General features: G+C 36.7%; 2 pseudogenes; both read left to right on the top strand.

The window, feature by feature from the left end:
• LOC109845807 overlaps positions 1-1,384 on the top strand; it is a 40,598-nt pseudogene extending 39,214 nt beyond the window's left edge.
• Positions 11,563-20,375, top strand: LOC109845806 (annotated as a pseudogene).

Genomic DNA, 20,673 nt, shown 5'->3' with positions numbered 1-20,673 from the left:
CGTTTCACCCGCAGCCAGATCCGCCGCCTCGAGCTCCACCACAAGCCAAGCCCGAGTTCGCCAGATCCGCCGTGCCCCCACGCCGGATCTGATCCCACGCCGTCGACGTTGAATCGTTCGACGAACCCAGGCAAGATCTCGTTTCACCCGCAGCCAGATCCGCCGCCTCGAGCTCCACCACAAGCCAAGCCCGAGTTCGCCAGATCCGCCGTGCCCCCACGCCGGATCTGATCCCACGCCGTCGACGTTGAATCGTTCGACGAACCCAGAGGCAAGATCCCTCTTGCTCTTCTCCTCGTCAATTTAATATTTATATCTATGATGAATTGTTTTAATTATTTGCTGGGATATATATGAAATTATTGATTACTGAAATTAATAACAAAATGAAATGATCAGAGAAAAAGAAAGAACAGAAAAAGAATAACATGTTTAGGGAAGAATATTGTTTGGACAGTGCCTGAGTTGATCCGACCTGACGTGTTGACACACGTGAGTCGATACGAAAGACGGAGTGCGATGACCGATCTTTGAGTTGACGCTGTAAGTCAACTCGAAGGGCGGTGAGACCCGACCCGACAAATCGTAGGATTTTTGGGAGTAGTGTCGACATTTCATGTGTATAATAATTACAAATTGTGATCCCTCTTATACTGTTCATGCATAACGAATTGTTCATAGTTTCTAATCATGTATTATAATCTTTATGATATGGTATTAATCTTAATTACTTGTTGTTTCATGCTGTGATTGATAACCCTTAGTAGTTCAGGACTTAGTGACCTCGTGTGTCATGAATAGACCTAGAGACATGTGTGGGTGTGTTGACTGAGTTTTGGTGGTGAACCAGAGCTATTGTGGACCTTGATTGTCTGCTTCATCGTGAGATCACTATATTCCTCCAGAAAAAGTACAATATCTTCCAACGAGACACTATCAAGAGTATCATTTGCTCAATCAACCATATTCCTCCAGAAAAAGTACAATATCTTCCAACGAGACACTATCAAGAGTATCATTTGCTCAATCAACATCAAAATAACCAATAATATTAAAGAATATTTGCTCAATCAACATCAAAATAACCAATAATATTAAAGAATAAAAGAGACCCTTGTTGCTGATGGACTCACTCTTGTTTTCTTGCATTAGGTTATGCACAGATACAACAACCCAGAGGCATATGAGAAGCTGAAGGATCTCACCAGAGGAAGAGTTGTCAGCAAGGAGAGCATTCAAAAGTTCACTAATGGCTTGCAATTTGCTAGAAGAAGCAAAGAGCATTCTCTTGAATTTGACTCCCTAGTCATACATTGGACGACTATCATGTGGATTTGGTGAATGGGTTCAGGCTTTTATAGCCGTTGAAACAAACGTTGAATGAACCAGATGAAAATTTTACTAATTGAACTATTCGTGGTTCATGTTACTTCCCCTTTGCATTTTCGTTATGAGCAAAGGCAGTTGATACCACAAACCGTTTGTGTTTGTATTATTGTGTAAGCTTTTAAGGGTAAATTAACAAAAGGAAAACGAAATTGAATAAGCTTGTAGCATTGTTGGGTGATCATTAGACTAGTGCAATCAGTTTCATTTGGTTCTTTTACTAATGGCCTGGAGGATGAAAATTGCAAGCAGGAGGCTTCAAATACTAGAAATGGATTCTGGAGAAGCAACACGGGTATGTTTCCATGTATTGCTAAGTTCATTGTATTCTCCTTGTGTCAATTGTATTTTGTATTCTCCTGGTACTTGTATTTGTGATCAACATACAGGAATCAGAATGCTTCTGCTGTTATATTGTAAGTCGGAGGATTTGATTATTGGATTTATGCCCCCATGAAGGTTTTTCCTCCTTGTGTCAATTGTCTCCTTGATAGTTTGTTTTCATTTGAAATACTTGAAGTTTGTTTACCTCAACACTTATATTTATATTGATTTTTGGTTGCTACCCCTTCCGCAGTATGCAATAGTAATTCTTGTTTATGCGATTTGAACAATATTCTTGTGTTCTTTTTTTTTGAAATAAAGTATCTGGGTACTTGAATCTGTAAATATCAACAAACCTGTGTTTGGTATACTGGTATTGGTGGGACAATTCTACCTTAGTATTCTCTTTTTGTTCACAACATAGATTTTTTGTTTTTTACATATTTAGATGCAGTTAGTTGTTGTCCTGTTCTACTCTCTCAATCTTTAACATCTGTATAGTCTTGAAACTACTAGTACACTTAAAAAAACAACTATCAAAATATCCAGTGGAAATTTTATGTGGCATGATCTCGTCTATAAGAATTGAGATACGTGGTAAGGATTGAGAGAATTAGACCTTGTTTAATTATCACATAAGTAAAGAGAATACAAATCCAAAAAATACAGTTGCTTCTCTAATTACATCAAAATATGCAAAATCAACATCTAAATATGCAAGAACAAAAATCACTTACAAAAATCATTCTAGTTATTTCTCTGATGTGCCTCCAAAGAGTATAGTTTGCTTCGAACTCGAAGAGTAAATATTTGGCAAAACCTATTGACAGTAAAAAGTTTATTGTTCTGTTGAATTTCGTGATAACTATTATATCAAGTTTTGCTCATTACTACTTGAATTAACTTAAGTTTCATCAGCTTAATATTCTGTTCTTTTCTGAGAAATAGTGCCTATAGCTTGGGATCTCATGCAACTATTATTATGATAAGTATGAAGATTTTGAGAAATGAAAAAAAAAGAGAAAAAAGGAAAAAAAAAGAAAAGAAAATTGAGCTATTTGTATTGCAGTAAGCAAGCGGACATACAAAAAACAGCCTGATTATTTCTACAAGTAAAGTTTCTTTCACTTATAAGGGAATGTACAACAACCACCCAAATACTGTTAGCATCTTTAATATTTGATGAAAGTTAACAGTGGTGATTGTTAACATTACATTCATCATCAGATTTTGCTAACGTGACAATGATCTGACCCTGCCATGTTCAGCAAAAAAATTAGTGAAATCACAAGTTCAACATACACGTTTGTATGAAACTTGTAACTAATTTTTGCTAACGTGACAGCCATATGATCTCCTCAACACTATTTTACAGAAATTACAAAAAGAACATAGATTGATGACATTGATAATATTAATGACTGTAGTTGACGACTTCCAAATATTAATGATCCGAAAGGACCAAAAAGATACTTGGCTAGCATATGAGGGACCTACAATAAAGTTTTGCCAAAAATCTATATGCATTATTAGATTATCCATCATTTACCTTCCTTTTAAAGAAAATATCCGATGAACTGAACCTAACCTCCACAGGAAACACGTATAAAATGAATCAAGGTGCTCACTCCTCGCTCTCTCCGATTCCTTAAAAAAAAAGGCGTCTCCTTTTTCCCGCTCCACTAAACCTCGAACAAATTTCCCCTTTAAAAATCTAGGGTTAGGGTTTCGATCTTGTCTGCAACTCCATGGAAATGCTCTTATCACCCCCCTTAAGCCCCGTTCACTTTCCTGCCGCCCTTTTCCTCCTCTCCCTCTTTGACTTTGATTAGCAGACAATTAGGCCAGCTAAGGTTTCGGATTCAGCCTACCCCTCCTCGGCGATTCGAACCACTTAAGGTTGTTAGCCCTTATCTTTTGATGATGTTTTACAACCACCATTAACGGTACTAATGGCTTATTGGGTGCAAATATAGTAAATTTATTTATCAAGCTTGTTAGTGCTATTTATGGAGGATTGGATGGAATATACGCTACAACGATGATATCCAAAGGAGGAGGAGGCATAGTGATGAAGCAATGTTATTTTAAGAACAACAAATTCATATAAAAGCTTCATCCAAACTCAAGCTATATCAAGACTCAAGAATTGTATTCTATGTGAGGATATTAGCTATTTTTTATTTTCTCTCTAGTACTAGAATGTAGGCAAAGAGTTATTGATTTCACTTGAAGCAATATGGGAATTCACACACAAGTTTTCATACTTATGTTTTTAAGCGTTTTTCATAAAATACTATTTCCTATAAGTATGAGGACCTATTTACAAAATTCTTTTTCCAAACAATTTGTTTTTAGTATTAAAAACAATTTACAAAGTTTCACAATTTTTAGAAGTCAAATGAATATTTTACAAATTATTAAAGTATGTCAAAAACAGTATTTTAGAATGTATCAGAATGCGGTCGACCGGACCGGTCGACCGCACCTGTGTTCATTCGTCAATGGGCAGCAGAGAGTTTGTCGGTTGACCGCTGCGGTCGACCGACGAGCTCGAGATTTCCATCGGTCGACCGGACCGGTCGACCGAAGAAGTCTTGCTTGTTTTCTTGATTTCAGATCTAGCTTTCGGTCGACCGGAATTTCGGTCGGTCGACCGACGGTTCTTTTTCAACGGTCTTTAGCTGGGTTACTGTGCCGACTGTACACAATCTTTGGCACAGTCTGCTGGAAGATTGTTTCCTCATTTGTGAGATTAGGGTTTGATTTTGAAATGGGCTGTTTCTCTTATAAAAACCCTTGCTCTTCTTCTTCTTCCTTGCCCTAACTTTTGCAAGCTGTGAGGGTGAGATCTTGTGTAAGATCTACTGTGAGGGTGTGATCTGTTGAGATCAAACTGTGTAGTGAGAGAGATCGTGTGGGATCGCTGTGTAGACGAAGTTCCGGCTTCCAAACCGGGTGTGTAGTGGATTTCTCCTCGAGAGTGGGGAGCGGGGACGTAGGCCAGAGGGCCGAACCTCGTTAACACATCGCGCGTCAAGGATAACGAACTCCTAACTCTATTTCTCTTACTTTAATTGCTTTTTTGTTTTGTGGTTTGCTTGTGCTGTATTTTTATTGCATATTAGAGCCTCTTGACCCTAATCACCCCCCCTCTAGGGTCCTTCAATTGGTATCAGAGCTTGGTCTCTATATCAGTTTTTGGTTTAACAACCTTAGAGAAAAGATCTAATGGAGGCCTCTTTGAATATGCATATTTTAGAAGGACAATCCACCACTAGACCACCACTCTTCACCGGGACCAATTTTGCTTATTGGAAGGCTAGGATGAGAATTTACCTTCGTTGCATTGATCTTGACATCCTAGGGCTCATAGAAAAGAAATATGTAGAGAAGTCAAAAGTCGAGAACATGTTCGATGATGAAAGGCACCTTGCCAATCTCAATGCTAAGGCCATGAACGCCTTAATCTGTGGTCTTTCCCCCAATGAATACAATAGGGTTTCCACGTGTGCAACCGCATACGAAATTTGGCAAAAATTATGTGTCACACATGAAGGAACACCCCAAGTTAAGGAATCTAAGATTAGTGGACTCATGCATGATTATGAGCTATTTAAAATGCTTCCTAATGAATCCATTGATGCTATGTTTTCCCGTTTTACTAATATCATCAATGAATTACATGGTCTAGATAAGCAATTATCCATTCAAGAGATGAACTACAAGATACTTCGCTCATTGACTCCGGCATGGGAGCCCAAGGCTACGGCCATTGAGGAAGCTCATGACCTCACTACCTTAGCTCTTGATAGCCTTATCGGAAAGCTCAAGGTGCATGAGAAGAAGCTCAAGGGGAAGGAGAAGGAGGAAGTGCCATCACGTGAAGTTGAGGAGCCGTCACCAAAGTTGAAGACCATAGCTCTCAAAGGAGCTAGTGATTACTCCTCTTCGTCATCGGATAGTGAAGTTGATTTTTCTAGAGAAGTGGCTCATCTCTCTAGAAGAATCTCTAGACTCATAAAAATGAACAAGAAATTTAACTCCCGATCTAAAAACAAATTTTCCTCACGTGTAGGTAAATATTTTGAGTGCAATGAACCGGGTCACATCGCTAAGGATTACCCCAAGCTCAAGGAGAAGTACATGAAGTACAAGAAGAAGAAGGCTATGTATGCCGGATGGGAAGAATCCGAACCAAGTGATTCGGATAGTAATGAAGAAGGAGCCAAACTTGCTCTTCATGACCCCAATATTTGTTTCATGGCAAATGAACAAGAGGTAATATCCGAGGCCGAAAGTGAATCTTTCTACATGCAATGTGACATAGCTACGGCTTTAGAAGAGTTGAACTTCGAATTTAAGAGAATGTCTAAAGAATACTCTTCTTTTAAAAAGTTGCATGCTTCTTGTGATAATAAGCTAGAACAATTAACAAATTCTCTTGCACTAAAAGATGAATTGCTAGGAGATCCCGATTTCGAGAATAAGCAATTAATATCAAAGATTGAAAGACTAGAAATTGAGAGTGGTAGGACTAGACCCACTCATGCTTATGCTAATTATCATCATCATGGTAGAAATAGGTTTTATGGCTCTCACACTCATGCATACAAAAGAATTTTTGTGTGCACATATTGTATGAGACATGGACACATTTCTACTCATTGTAGGATTAAATACAACCATGATTTTTATGGAATGATATGGGTACCCAAAGGTACCAAGACTACTAACCACCAAGGACCCAAGACTTGGGTACCTAAAGCCACTATACCTTCATCTTCATCTTTTGTAGGGAACATCACGGCAACGACGTAAGGAGATGTGGTACCTTGATAGTGGTAGGGAACATCACGGCAACGACGTAAGGAGATGTGGTACCTTGATAGTGGTTGCTCACATCACATGACAGGCAACAAAGAGTTATTTGCAACCCTATCAAGGATTGAAGGAGGTAGTGTCTCCTTCGGTGGTGGTGAGAAAGGTAAAATCATTGGTGTTGGTTCTATTGGTAAGAAACCCTCACCCGTTATAGAAGATGTTTATTTAGTAAATGGTTTGAATCATAATCTTCTTAGCATTAGCCAATTGAGTGATAAATGTTTTGATATTTCCTTTAAACTGGATAAATGCATCATTAGTATGGATGGAAAAATTGTTTTTATTACTAATCGCAAATCTAATGTATACATTTTTGAGATGAATGAACTAGTGAATCAAGATGTGAAGTGCCTTGCGGCTATTGATGAAAATCCTTGGATTTGGCATAAGAGACTTGGACATGCAAATATGGAGTTAATATCAAAATTGCCTAAGAAAAATCTTGTAAAAGGGTTACCTAGCTTGCACTTCATCAAAGATACAATATGTGAGGATTGTGCCAAAGGTAAACAAACAAAATCTTCTTTCAAATCCATCCATGAGGTATCGACTTCTAAACCTTTGCAATTACTTCATCTTGATTTATTTGGTCATATGCGTGTTACCTCTCTTGGAGGCAAACACTATGTATTTGTGATTATTAATGATTTTTCTCGTTTTACATGGACAATATTTCTTGCAAAGAAAAATGAATGTTTTGAAGAATTTGCTAATCATGTCAAAAGAATTGAAAATGAAAAAGATTGGAAAGTTATTAAAATAGGAAGTGATCATGGTGGTGAATTTCAAAATGAATTTTTCTATGATTTTTATGCTCATCATGGTATAACTCATATGTTTTCCGCTCCTAGAACACCACAACAAAATGGTGTTGTTGAACGGAAAAATCGTACCATACAAGAGATGGCACGCACTATGCTAAACTCATTTGACTTGCCAAAATATCTTTGGGTGGAAGCCGTCAATACGGCTTGCCATGTTTTAAATCGTGTTTTGATTAGACCAAAGCTTAAGAAAACTCCTTATGAACTTTATTATGGAAAAACTCCTTTCATTGGTTAATTTCGTATCTTTGGTTGCAAATGTTTTATTTTAAATACAAAAGATCACCATGATAAATTTAATTCCAAAATTAATGTTGGTATTTTCTTGGGTTATGCACCTCGAAGTAAGGCTTATAGGGTCTTCAATAAATGAAGTCTCGTTGTTAAAGAATCTATAAACGTTACTTTTGATGATACTAATGTTGGTTCTCAAGTTGTTTTACCTAGGAAAGATGATGATGATGATATTGAGGGAGGATTAGACCTTCTACAAATCAATGATACTCCCTCTATAGAAGCTCAAAAGGATGTGGATAGTTCCAATGATCATGAACAATTTGAACTTCCTAAAGCTTGGAAATTCGCATCAAACCATCCAAATGAACAAATTACTGGGAGCCCTTCACAAGGAGTTATTACTCGCTCAAAAGCCTTGAGTGAGTGTGGTAATGTTGCATTCCTATCTCAACTAGAACCTAAAAAGATTAATGATGCTTTAAATGATGAATTTTGGGTTTTGGCTATGCATGAAGAACTAAACAATTTTCAAAGAAATGATGTTTGGAAGTTAGTTCCTAGACCTAACAATGCTAGTGTTATTGGTACTAAATGGGTTTTTAGAAACAAACTTGATGAACATGGCATTGTTACTAGAAATAAAGCTCGTTTGGTTGCCCAAGGATACAATCAAGAGGAGGGCATAGACTATGATGAAACCTTTGCACCGGTTGCAAGGTTGGAATCTATTAGGATATTTTTGGCATTTGCTAGCTTTAAAATTTTTAAATTATTTCAAATGGATGTTAAAAGTGCCTTTTTAAATGGTTTCATAGAAGAGGAAGTATATGTTGAGCAACCCCCCGGTTTCATAGATCATGTTTTGCCTAATCATGTTTATCGGGTTCAAAAAGCTTTACATGGGTTAAAACAAGCTCCAAGAGCTTGGTATGCTCGCCTCTCTAGTTTTCTTGTTGAAAATGGTTTTTCAAAAGGAACAATTGATAACACTCTTTTTGTGAGAAAAAGGAAAAATGATTTCTTTTTAGTCCAAATATATGTGGATGACATCATTTTCGGTGCTACTAATGAATCCTTGTGCAAGGAATTCTCTAAAATTATGCATGATCATTTTGAGATGAGTATGATGGGAGAGCTTACATTCTTTCTCGGGCTCCAAGTCAAGCAAACTAAGGATGGGATCTTCATTTCACAAAGCAAGTATGCGAAGGAATTGGTTAAGAAATTCAATTTGGAGAATTCTAAGCATGCGCCTACTCCCATGAGTACTAGTGTTAAGCTTGATGCGGATGAGAGTGGTGAAGATGTGGACCAAAAACTATACCGAGGTATGATAGGTAGTCTTCTTTATCTCACCGCTAGTAGACCCGACATCATGTTTAGTGTATGTGCATGTGCACGTTTTCAAGCTTCTCCAAAAGCATCTCATTTAATTGCGGTTAAAAGGATCATTAAGTATGTTAATGGAACTTTTAACCTTGGTTTATTTTATCCAAAAAGCACCTCTTTTGCTATAAATATTTCAAAAAATTCAGTTTTGCATTCTAGAACTAAGCATATTGATGTGCGCCATCATTTCTTACGCGATCATGTAGAGAGACAAGATGTATCCCTAGTCTTTGTTGACACAAAATCTCAATTAGCGGATATATTTACTAAGCCTCTTGGAGAGGATGATTTTTGTCGCATAAGAAATGGCTCGGGCTTATGCAATATGTGATAGTTCTAAATTACTCGCTTCTTTTGGGTGCATTTTTTTTGTGGCATGCATGTCTATTTACCCCATTTTTGATGGTGACAAAGGGGGAGAGAAATCTCCTCATTTGTTGCATATACTTAGGCTATAAGCTATTTTATTTTTGCTCTTAAAATGGTTGGTTGTCATCATCAAAAAGGGGGAGATTGTTAGCCCTTATGTTTTGATGATGTTTTACAACCACCATTAATGGTACTAATGGCTTATTGAGTGCAAATGTAGTAAATTCATTTATCAAGCTTGTTAGTGCCATTTATGGAGGATTGGATGGAATATACGCTACAACGATGATATCCAAAGGAGGAGGAGGCATAGTGATGAAGCAATGTTATTTCAAGAACAACAAATTCATATAAAAGCTTCATCCAAACTCAAGCTATATCAAGACTCAAGAATTGTATTCTATGTGAGGATATTAGCTAGTTTTTATTTTCTCTCTAGTACTAGAATATAGGCAAAGAGTTATTGATTTCACTTGAAGCTATATGGGAATTCACACACAAGTTTTCATACTTATGTTTTTAAGCGTTTTTCATAAAATACTATTTCCTATAAGTATGAGGACCTATTTACAAAATTCTTTTTCCAAACAATTTGTTTTTAGTATTAAAAACAATTTACAAAGTTTCACAATTTTTAGAAGTCAAATGAATATTTTACAAATTATTAAAGTATGTCAAAAACAGTATTTTAGAATGTATCAGAATGCGGTCGACCGGACCGGTCGACCGCACCTGTGTTCATTCGTCAATGGGCAGCAGAGAGTTTGTCGGTCGACCGGTGCGGTCGACCGAAGAGCTCGAGATTTCCATCGGTCGACTGGACCGGTCGACCGAAGAAGTCTCTGCTTGTTTTCTTGATTTCAGATCTGGCTTTCGGTCGACCGGAATTTCGGTCGGTCGACCGACGGTTCTTTTTCAACGGTCTTTAGCTAGGTTACTGTGCCGACTGTACACAATCTTTGGCACAGTCTGCTGGAAGATTGTTTCCTCATTTGTGAGATTAGGGTTTGATTTTGAAATGGGCTGTTTCTCCTATAAAAACCATTGCTCTTCTTCTTCTTCCTTGCCCTAACTTTTGCAAAAAAATAAGAAACGCTGTTTTTCCTGAGCTATATTTTCAAAACCTGTTTCTTTGATTTTTTGTGTGTTCTCACTTCCCAGCTTCAGTGTGTTCTTTCTCTTTGCCATAGGGACTTTGTAAAGAGAGAGTCATGCACCATTTCTACTACTTTCTGAGTGTGATCTTGTGTAGATCAACAGTGAGGGAGTGTGATCTAGTGAGATCAACTGTGTAGTGTGAGATCGTGCGGGGATCGCTATGTAGACGAAGTTCCGGCTTCCAAACCGGGTTGTGTAGTGGATTTCTTCTCGAGAGTGGGGAGCGGTGACGTAGGTCAGCGGACCGAACCTCGTTAACACATCGCGCGTCAAATGATAACGATTCCTAACCCTATCTCATTTACTTTGATTGCATTAGAATATTGTGGTTTGCTTGTCTTAATTTTTATTGCATAATTGGAGCCTCTTGACCCTAATCACCCCCCTCTAGGGTCCAACAAGGGTTTCACTGAGCAGTTTAGAAGGAGTCACGACTACGAAGATAAAAATCTCCATTCTTGGTTTCATGGCTGGGGATTTTTTATGAACACAAGCCCTACCTTTTATTGACTACATGCTTTTTTTTTGCTTTTTTGTGATTATTTTGTTGTTAAGTATTCTTAAATCTGATATACTAGAATCTTGAAATGTTTCAAAAGTGGCATCTTTTGGATTTTGAATAAAATAGGATTTATTATAAGTTTACGGGAGGGAATATTTTGGGATAGAGCATAAAACTTTTAGTAAATAATAAATATCATATGCTATAGGTCACTTTTTTTCTTCTTCTGGATTTGTAATGTAGGGCTTCCACTATTGTATTTTGAATTTCAAGTTCTTAATTTTTTTAAATAAATTGAGATGATCCTTTGGCAGTCCCCAATTTATAGTGAGCTGTCTTCAATCCAATAATTGGGCTTATGAATCTTCAATGATGATTAAGTTTGATCCGGAATGATCTAATTTTTTTGGAGATCATTTTTCTTTAACTTTTCTCATATTTGGACAACTAGTTGAATATGTTTTGGCGGTGTGAACTTTAATGTTTTAGATGGAGCATCATCGTGAAGAGGAGGTTGTCGATCTTGAATCTCTTAGCATTATGGCTCTATCACCTTTAGATGGCCGATATTTGCAGAAAGTCAAGGATTTGCACCCATTCTTTAGTGAATATGGGTTAACCCGTTACCGTGTAATGGTCAAGGTAACTTTCATTAAATTCTCCTATAAGAATGCATATTTAATCAGTGCTTTTTTATTCAACACCAGTGCACAGTGTTAGTCTTACATTATGTCTTTTTTAAGAATAATGGTTTCATATTTAAATGTAGATTATACAATCATTTTTGTAGCGAATGATAAAGAAATGTTTCTGGTAAAGCATGAAAATAGTATCCCTCTTCTAATAAATTTGCATATGATGTAGTATTAGCAGTTTCTGTATGAGTCCATCGAACATTGTTTATTTAGGTCATGCTTATTAGTGTGCTTTCTTTTACAATCTGACAAAACATCTAGCCTCTGCTTTGATATAGGTAGCAGTCTTCATTAAAACTTGTCATAGTGTAGTCATGTCTTAGGTAATGGAGAAAGAGGTAACTTACAAGTAAAAAAGGTTTACCTCTTTCTCCATTACCCATTATGATCTTACAATGCTGGCCACTGTAGTTATATTTTCATGTTGGCTACTTATTGCAAAATGCTAAACTTAAGCGATTCTTTTTTAGGTAAAATGGTTGCTAAAATTATCAGAAATACCTAAAATCAAGGAGGTTCAAAGCTTTAGCGAGAATGCCAGGTCTTATTTAGAAAGTATAGTTAGTGGCTTCAGCAAAGCTGATGCTCTGGAAGTGAAAAAGTTTGAAAAAGTAACTAACCATGATGTTAAGGCAGTTGAATACTTCTTGAAACAGAAATGTCAATCCAATGCTGAGATTGCTGAGGTGAGTTTTGGACGTTCCTTGTTGTGGGTACTCTATGCTTCCTCTTTTTATAACTATGACTAACTATGGTTTCAAAGATTGCATTTGATGCTTAATATTTGACATCAGATTCTACAAAATTCTTTTTTAGGTGCTCGAGCTTTTTCATTTTGCTTGTACATCAGAGGATATAAATAACTTAGCCCATGCATTGGCACTGAAGGAGTCGTTCAACACTGCCATATTTCCTATGATGATTGAGTTGTTTAATGCAATATGCAAATTAGCGAAGGAAAATGCTCATATCTCCATGTTGTCTCGCACTCATGGACATGTATTTTCAGTTGTAGATGAGAGGCAACTCTTGTTATAACAGAATACTAACTTTTTGTTGATCAGTTGTTATCTACAAAAACTTTAATGATATATAAGCATAATTGAAAAACTTATATTTCCCTTTTATTCGTGTTTACACATAGAAGGACATAGTTTATTGTATATATTGATTTAAAAAGAAGAACCAGAAGCTATTAGACTAAGAAAATGCAGAGAATGCTTCAAGGAAAAAGAAAAATTCTTTTTCATTTCCATGAACTAATTTATTTAGTAATCCTAAATTCTTAATGAGATTTATCCCATATGGAGAAGGGATGCAACTGACAAGAGCACGTTTAGAGAAGGATTAGAGAAGTGGTAGTACACAAAGAAAAACAAAGAACTCTTGGGTTTAAAAAGTTAAACTTAATCTAAATTGCACAGGGTAATATTCCACTAAGAATTTTTCCCTAATGTCTTGGTGGTGGAATTTTTTTGGTTGAAATAACTCAAAGATTTCTGGCTGGTCATTTTGGTGAAATTTTTTTATACAAAAGTAAGATTTTTTTTGGGGGGGGGGGCATATATAGAAATAATTAAATAATGATTACATGCTGAAACTTAGGAATTTTTTGTATGGGGCTAATACATCATGTATAATTACTGGTTTGATAAAGATTATACTATCTATCTTCGTTCATATATGTTTGCAGGACATGTTTTACATTCCTTTCATCACGAGTTTTTATCATGATGCTATGAAATAAATTGAATGGAACATTTTCAATCTGAAAGTTAAAAATAATATAATCATGTCTTTGTTTCTTATTTAGTCCTACATCAGAAAATGAGTGCAAAGTTAAGTTGCTTAAATAGGTATGCCCAAGACTTAAGTGTAACACGTCTAGTTGATTTTGACAGTGGGTTCAACCAAACATGTTACACTTGGTGGGTCCCACGGCTTGTACTACACCAATGGGCCCGACGGCCCGGGGCGTAACAAATTGTATCATAGCAGTTGCGAGTCGGAAGTGTGGAGCTAAGTGCTATGTGGGGCTAAGTGTTATATTGCGTGAGTACAGGACAAAATGATTTGCTTTTGTAATAGATTTATGTGGTTTAGTTCTGATATCTTCTAACTCCCTTTGTAGCCTGCTTCACCCACTACTTTGGGAAAGCATATAGCAAATTTTGCTTTCAGACTAAATGAAGTAAGGAAGGCCTTTACAGAAGTGCAAATATTTGGCAAGTGTGCTGGAGCTGTTGGAAACTACAATGCACATAAAGTTGCATATCCTGATATTGATTGGCCAACTGTTACAGCCGAGTTCATGACCTCTTTGGGTTTAGGTTTCAACCCTTACGTGACACAGGCATGTTTATTTACTTCTACTACTTTTCTCTTTGCAAGGTTTTACCTATCTGATTCATTTCAGCTTGATGGAATTTTTTTTGCGCAATTAAGTAGTGCATAGACGATTTTGATATGGTTTTTTCTTTGTGGATGACTTGGATAGGTTTCATTAATGGGAGGAGTACTTTATTTACCTGAACTTTTTTGACACTGCTGCTTGTATTCATTGTTCTCTGCATGAACTAGTTTACTAGTAAACAGTACTCGTGAAGATTTATGCAACTATACAAACTGTAAAAGTGTATAACTAATAGAGCCTCAGGATTTTCTTTAATATGAGTTTTTCAATCGACTCAGGTGACCGAAATGTAGGTTTTTTTGCCATTTCACGTTTCAAGAGCTTACAAAAGGTGATTCATAGAGTAAGTAGATATTATCATGTGCATGCTTGATAATAAGTAGATACACTTGCAGGTTATCCGTCTATCTTGGAATTACAGTACCTTTATCAATTAGCCTATTCTATACCAACCAGTTAGTGCATAAATAACAATGGAATTACACACTAGCTAATAATTTTGTTAAGTTTGTGTTGTCTGAAAGGTTACGTCAATGTGGCCTATGAATGGAATTGCACTTGACTTGCATGCATACTCTCTATCTGAGCCTGTTGCTTGCTCCGTATATAGATTGAGCCGCATGACTATATCGCAAAGCTTTTCAATGCAGTTGTTCAGTTTAATAACATCCTGACTGATTTTGATCGGGACATATGGAGCTATATTTCGTTAGGTTATTTTAAGTAGGTAACTTTCTTATGCTTGACCACTATGCCCCTAAAATATTAGGACATATTTTAGCTCCCAAACTTTCAATTTGGAACTAAACGATTTCATGATAATTTTGCTTTCCAGATGACCAAGCCTGGGGAGATTGGAGCTTCAACTATGCATCATAAAGTCAATCCTATTGATTTTGAGAATAGGGAGGGCAACTTGTGTTTGGCTAATGCTATTTTATATGTTCTCAGCTCAAAATTGCGCATCTCTCGTATGCAGGAGTGTATCATTTACTTTTCCATCTTTATTCATGGTTCTTGAGGAGTACCTAATATTAAGTTCAGTGCTATATCATAGTTCAAAAAACACGTCTTAGTGTTTCATTTTGGTAAAGTGATACTATACTTATTGCATGTGTAATCATTGACAGAGGGATTTGACCGATTCCACTGTTTTGAGGAATTTGGGTATTGGATCTGGGTATTCTCTCTTGGCATAAAAAAGTGCACTACAAGGAATTAAGAAGCTTCAGGTTAGTAGTAAAATCTATATGAGATGGTTATCACTAGAGAATTAGATATAAAGCTAGATGTGTTATTGGTAGGAAATATGCCGCTGTCGTCGTTCTTTGCTTCATGTGTGTTGTTTGTTCTGTTCTTGCGAAATTGTACTAACCATTTCCCTCAAAAATATTGTATGAACTATGTCTTTGCTATCCTTTTCAATTTCCTTTAGATCTATTATTTGGGATCCATAACTATGATATCTGGCATGATTCTTTTGAAAAAATTCTGTCTGTACGTCCGAGTAGTTGATGTGAAGAAAGATACATCTAAAAGTGCCAAAAGCTTTTTTTTTGCTCAATATGCTGCCGACGTATAAAGACAATCCCAATGTTAACATTTAATTAGGGGTGGAAAATGGGTCGGGTTGGGTCTGGTAGGGTCATAGTTGACCCAAACCATATAAGTGTGACCCAACCTGACCCGTTTAACAAATGAGTCAATGCAATCCGACCCGTTTATTAAACGGGTTACCCGACCCAACCTATATAACCAGAATGACCTATTTATCAAATCTCAGTTTAATATCGTGGATACTATATAGATCAAGATGAAATTCTTTTGACTCTTTCGATAATCACGAGTCAAAATATGCAATACTGCTACATAGATTGTACAAGAGATTGACCCTTTTAATAACAATCCTAATTAAGGATTAGGTTGCCGCTTATTCACAGCATTATAAACCATGGTCCCTGCCTTTTTGGCTGTCGCCTCACTCCGACGAACCCCCAATCCCTCTGATCCTCGTACGGCATAAAAGTCAAAACCGGATAGAACCTGGGCTTTAGAAAAAAAACCTACGCACTCCCAGGCTGACCTCTGACCCTTCAACCCTGCAACGTAGTTCCTCCTCAGATCCAGAGCTCCGCTCTTGACCAGATCCCAGTAGCTCTCCCCCATCGAGGTGAAGTAGTTCCCTAACAGCGATAGGTTCTCTAGCTTCCCGCAGCTCGCCAGGTCGCAGAGCACGTCGGGCACCCATTTCCTCCCCTTCTCCGATCTCCCCTTATCCTCCTCCGATCTCGTTCGTACGAGCAGAACCACGACTGATCTCTACTGTTGAAACGCTAGCTCGCTGTCAATGAGGACCGAGGCATGGCCAACTGCGTCGGAGATACTGGACCTGGCGGGAAATTGGGGGTCGAAGGAAGAGGAGAGAGAGGAGAAGGAGGAGGATGAAGACGATGAAGATGATCTTCATATTTTGAGTTTGCAACCCATTTAGAATTAAACGGGTCGGTATTGGGTTAAACGGGTTAGTTCGGGTCAACCCTAATTTACCCATCTAATAAATGGGTTAGTTCGGGTTGACCCGTTTATGACCCGACCCATATAACTCGACCCGTACCCAATATAAACGGGTTGGGTCGGATCGGGTTGATGAGTCGGGTCATAATTGTTAGACCCTAGAGGGGGATGATTAGGATTTTATGCTAATCTAATCTAATTATATGTCAATTAAAATTAATTAACAAGTTATCCTAGTAAGTATGAAATACAACAAGATATGTGAGCTAGGATAAAAGATATATACATTGATATGTGCAAGAATAAGCAATATAACCAAAGAGCAATATCCTATCAAAGAGATATATGTAATAAGTTATATGTGCAAGGATATGTAAACCAAGGGCACATAAACATAAACAATGGCAATACAGAAAGGATGAACAATGAACACAAATAAATATGCCAATGCAAACTCAAACAAATGATATGATCACGTAGTTCGGTCTAACTACTTGACCTACGTCTTCGCTCCTCACCTCGAGGAGATCTCCACTATCACAACCGGGTTTTGTACGTTCACCTGAATAACATTTACACCACACAATACGGTTTTCTAGTTTATCGGAAACTCCACAATCAACACTCTTGCAATCCCACTCTACACCCTCTCATTTGTTGAACTAGACGTGTCTCCCTCAAGTGCGCGGATACAACCTCTCCCTAGGTTCGTCAACCAACACTTCTCTCAGTGTACAAGTGTATTACCAAGTGAATCTCAAAATAAGCACAAATATAATAAATGATTGTTCTCTAATATGGATGAGAACACAATGAAAGCTCATACTCAATTGTTATAACTCTCACCAATCCAAATATACTATGTATGAAAATACAATAAGCTCAAGTGGGTGTGTGTAAACAATGAGTGAAATAAAGACAACTAAACTCAAATAGCAAACTAGCAAAAATAAGAATGATAACCGACAAATAATTATAAATAAAAGCTAGAATTGAGTTTAGGAAAACTTTTCTAGATGATAAGAGAGAGAGATGGATTGAAGCTCAATGAATTGATCTCCACTTCCTCTTATGGAATTCTTCACAAACCAAACCATTAAACAAACTTAAAACCAAACTTAAACTCCTTTAAAACTTATTTAAAACATTTCTTGGATTGCTATAAGAACTGAGGTATAAGGGGGTATTTATATGAAACCCCAAAGCCAAGAGAAAACCAAGAAAAGACCAAAAAACCAGCTCAACAACGACTCTGGAAACTAGTCATTGGAGCAGATTTGACAGTGCGGCGGTCGACCGCGGCGGTTAACCGCGAAGGTCATCAAAGTAGAGAAAACTTACAGAGAGTTCGACGGTCGACCGTGGCGGTCGACCGTGGGAATTTTTAGCTTGGCGGTCGACCGCCACGATCGACCGCAAAAGTTTCTTTTGCCCACTCAGAGAAAAACATAGGCGCACCGCAAACTGATACAAAATATTTTATGTTTGAAAGTGAAATGCTGATTTTAAAACCCTGTTTAAAAAGAACAAATAAATTCCAAAAATTATGAAACTTTAGGAAATGATTGTAGACATGATAATACATATGCTACAAAAACTGGTTTTCAAAAGGACTTTCAAATGAGAAATATCATCATTTTACAAAATAGTCCAAAACATAAAAATGTGAACATATGAGTTTTGACAATTTAGCTTAACCATGTTTTGAAACAATACAAAATGATTTTGTAGACTTAATAAAATATGTATATAATAATTGTTAAGTCTAGAAACTAAGAAATACAATATTTTTACAAATACAATAGAAAATAAAACATATGAGTATGTATATGAAAATATATTTGTTTCATATCTATGAAATCAAACCAAAACATATATCTATGTATATAACTATATATATACAAAAACAAAACATGTATGTGTGTATATGATTGAGGTTAAAGTACTAACACACATAATATAAAACCTAAACTAAATATACCCAAGCTTGATCTTGATCTTCAATAGGCTTGACTTGGTAAACTTGGATGAAGCTGAACTTAGATCTTTAACATGAATTGCATTGCTTCAACCACTATATCCACCAACCTCCATTTGATATGATCGTTATGGCGCAATCCATCCAACCTCCAACACGTTGTTTGTCTATAATAAATAGAAAAATACAAATACTAAACAAACAACATTAGCGGTAAATTGTTTGTTAAACATCATCAAAACAAAGAGGCCAACAATAATTTGCCACCCCTACATTTAATCAAGTTTATTTTGAAACTTGCCCAAATTAGTTTGAAGTTTAAAGATCATTATTTTAATGTAATAATACTTTGATTGTACATTTTTGATACGGTGCCATCAATATGTCTCATTGCAAATTACATATTTAATAATGACATGACTCATGAAATTACACTACTTTGTAACTCTCTTCGTTTCTTAATTCTTTATTTCTTCTCCATCATGTGTAGGTAAATGAGTCTCGTCTCAATGAAGACCTGGACCAGGTGTGGGAGGTGCTTGCAGAACCAATACAAATAGTAAGTCCTGACAGTGCACTGCACTTCCCTTTAGACTTTATTATGACTGCTTTTGTATAATTTTTCTTTTTTCTACTTTTGTTGGTTATATGATGTAATATCAAAGGTCTGCTTGTATGTTGTATTGTTTTTGAAGGTTTTATATAAGACATCTAATTCCACCTCCCCTAGTATTTTGACTATATGTTAGGAAAGATGGTAGTCCAAGAGACGGGTATTTTCACTCGAAAACAAATAGAATATAATTACATTAAGTCTCAATGATGGTCTAGTTACGAACTATTATTCTACCATTCCTTCTTAAGCTGGAAGAGCATATAGACCTTTCATTTTTAGCTAGTTAAATCTAAGAAAAAAAATTCCCTTCCCCTTCCCCCCAACCCCCCCAGAAAAAAGGAAATGTTTTAGGGAAACCGTTACTTATATGTCTGAATTGACATGTGAAGTGACATTTTGCTCAATATCATTTCATAATGAAGTGACAATCAACCTTTATATGCTTCCTGTTCTCATGAGACTTAGTTTGTACCATTGCCAATATACGCCAGAACCTGATTATTACAATGTATTTTCATAGCCTTAGGTAGAAACACACCTATCTCCTGATGAAGGTATTTAATCAACATAATCCCTCGAGCAGCGAGAGCCTTAACTTTATAATCAACCTTAGCAATAAATCATGGCACGATAATCTGCTTCATCGTGAGATCACCATATTCCTCCAATACAAGTACAATATGTGCCAACGAGACACTATCAAGAGTATCATTTGCTCAATCAACATCAAAATAACCAATAATATTAAAGAATAAAAGAGACCCTTGTTGCTGATGGACTCTCTCTTGTTTTCTTGCATTAGGTTATGCACAGATACAACATATCCCAGAGGCATATGAGAAGCTGAAGGATCTCACCAGAGGAAGAGTTTTCAGCAAGGAGAGCATTCAAAAGTTCACTAATAGCTTGCAATTGTCAGAAGAAGCAAAGAGCGTTCTCTTGAATTTGACTCTCCAGTCATACATTGGAGAAGTAGAGAAGTTGTCTAAGTCTAACGACGATCATGTGGATTTGGTGAATGGGTTCAGGCTTTTATATCCATTGAAAAAAATGTTGAATGAACAAGATGAAAATTTTACTAATTGAACTCTTCGTGGTTCATGTTACTTCCCCTTTGCATTTTTGTTATTAGCAAAGGCAATTGATACTACAAACCGTTTGTATTTGTATTATTGTGTAAGCTTGCAGGGGTAAATTACCAAATGGAAAACAAAATTGAATAAGCTTGTAGCCTTGTGTCAATTATATTTTGTATTCTCCTGATACTTGTATTTGTGATCAACATACATGAATCAGAATGCTTCAGCTGTTATATTGTAAGTTAGGGGATTTGAGTATTGGATTTATGCCCCCATGCAGGTTTTTCCCCCTTGTGTCAATTGTG

The sequence above is a fragment of the Asparagus officinalis genome, chromosome 6 (genome assembly GCF_001876935.1).
Source record: "Asparagus officinalis chromosome 6, Aspof.V1, whole genome shotgun sequence".
In the NCBI taxonomy this organism is placed as follows: Eukaryota; Viridiplantae; Streptophyta; class Magnoliopsida; order Asparagales; family Asparagaceae; genus Asparagus; species Asparagus officinalis.
This window is presented reverse-complemented; position numbering and strand designations above follow the sequence as displayed.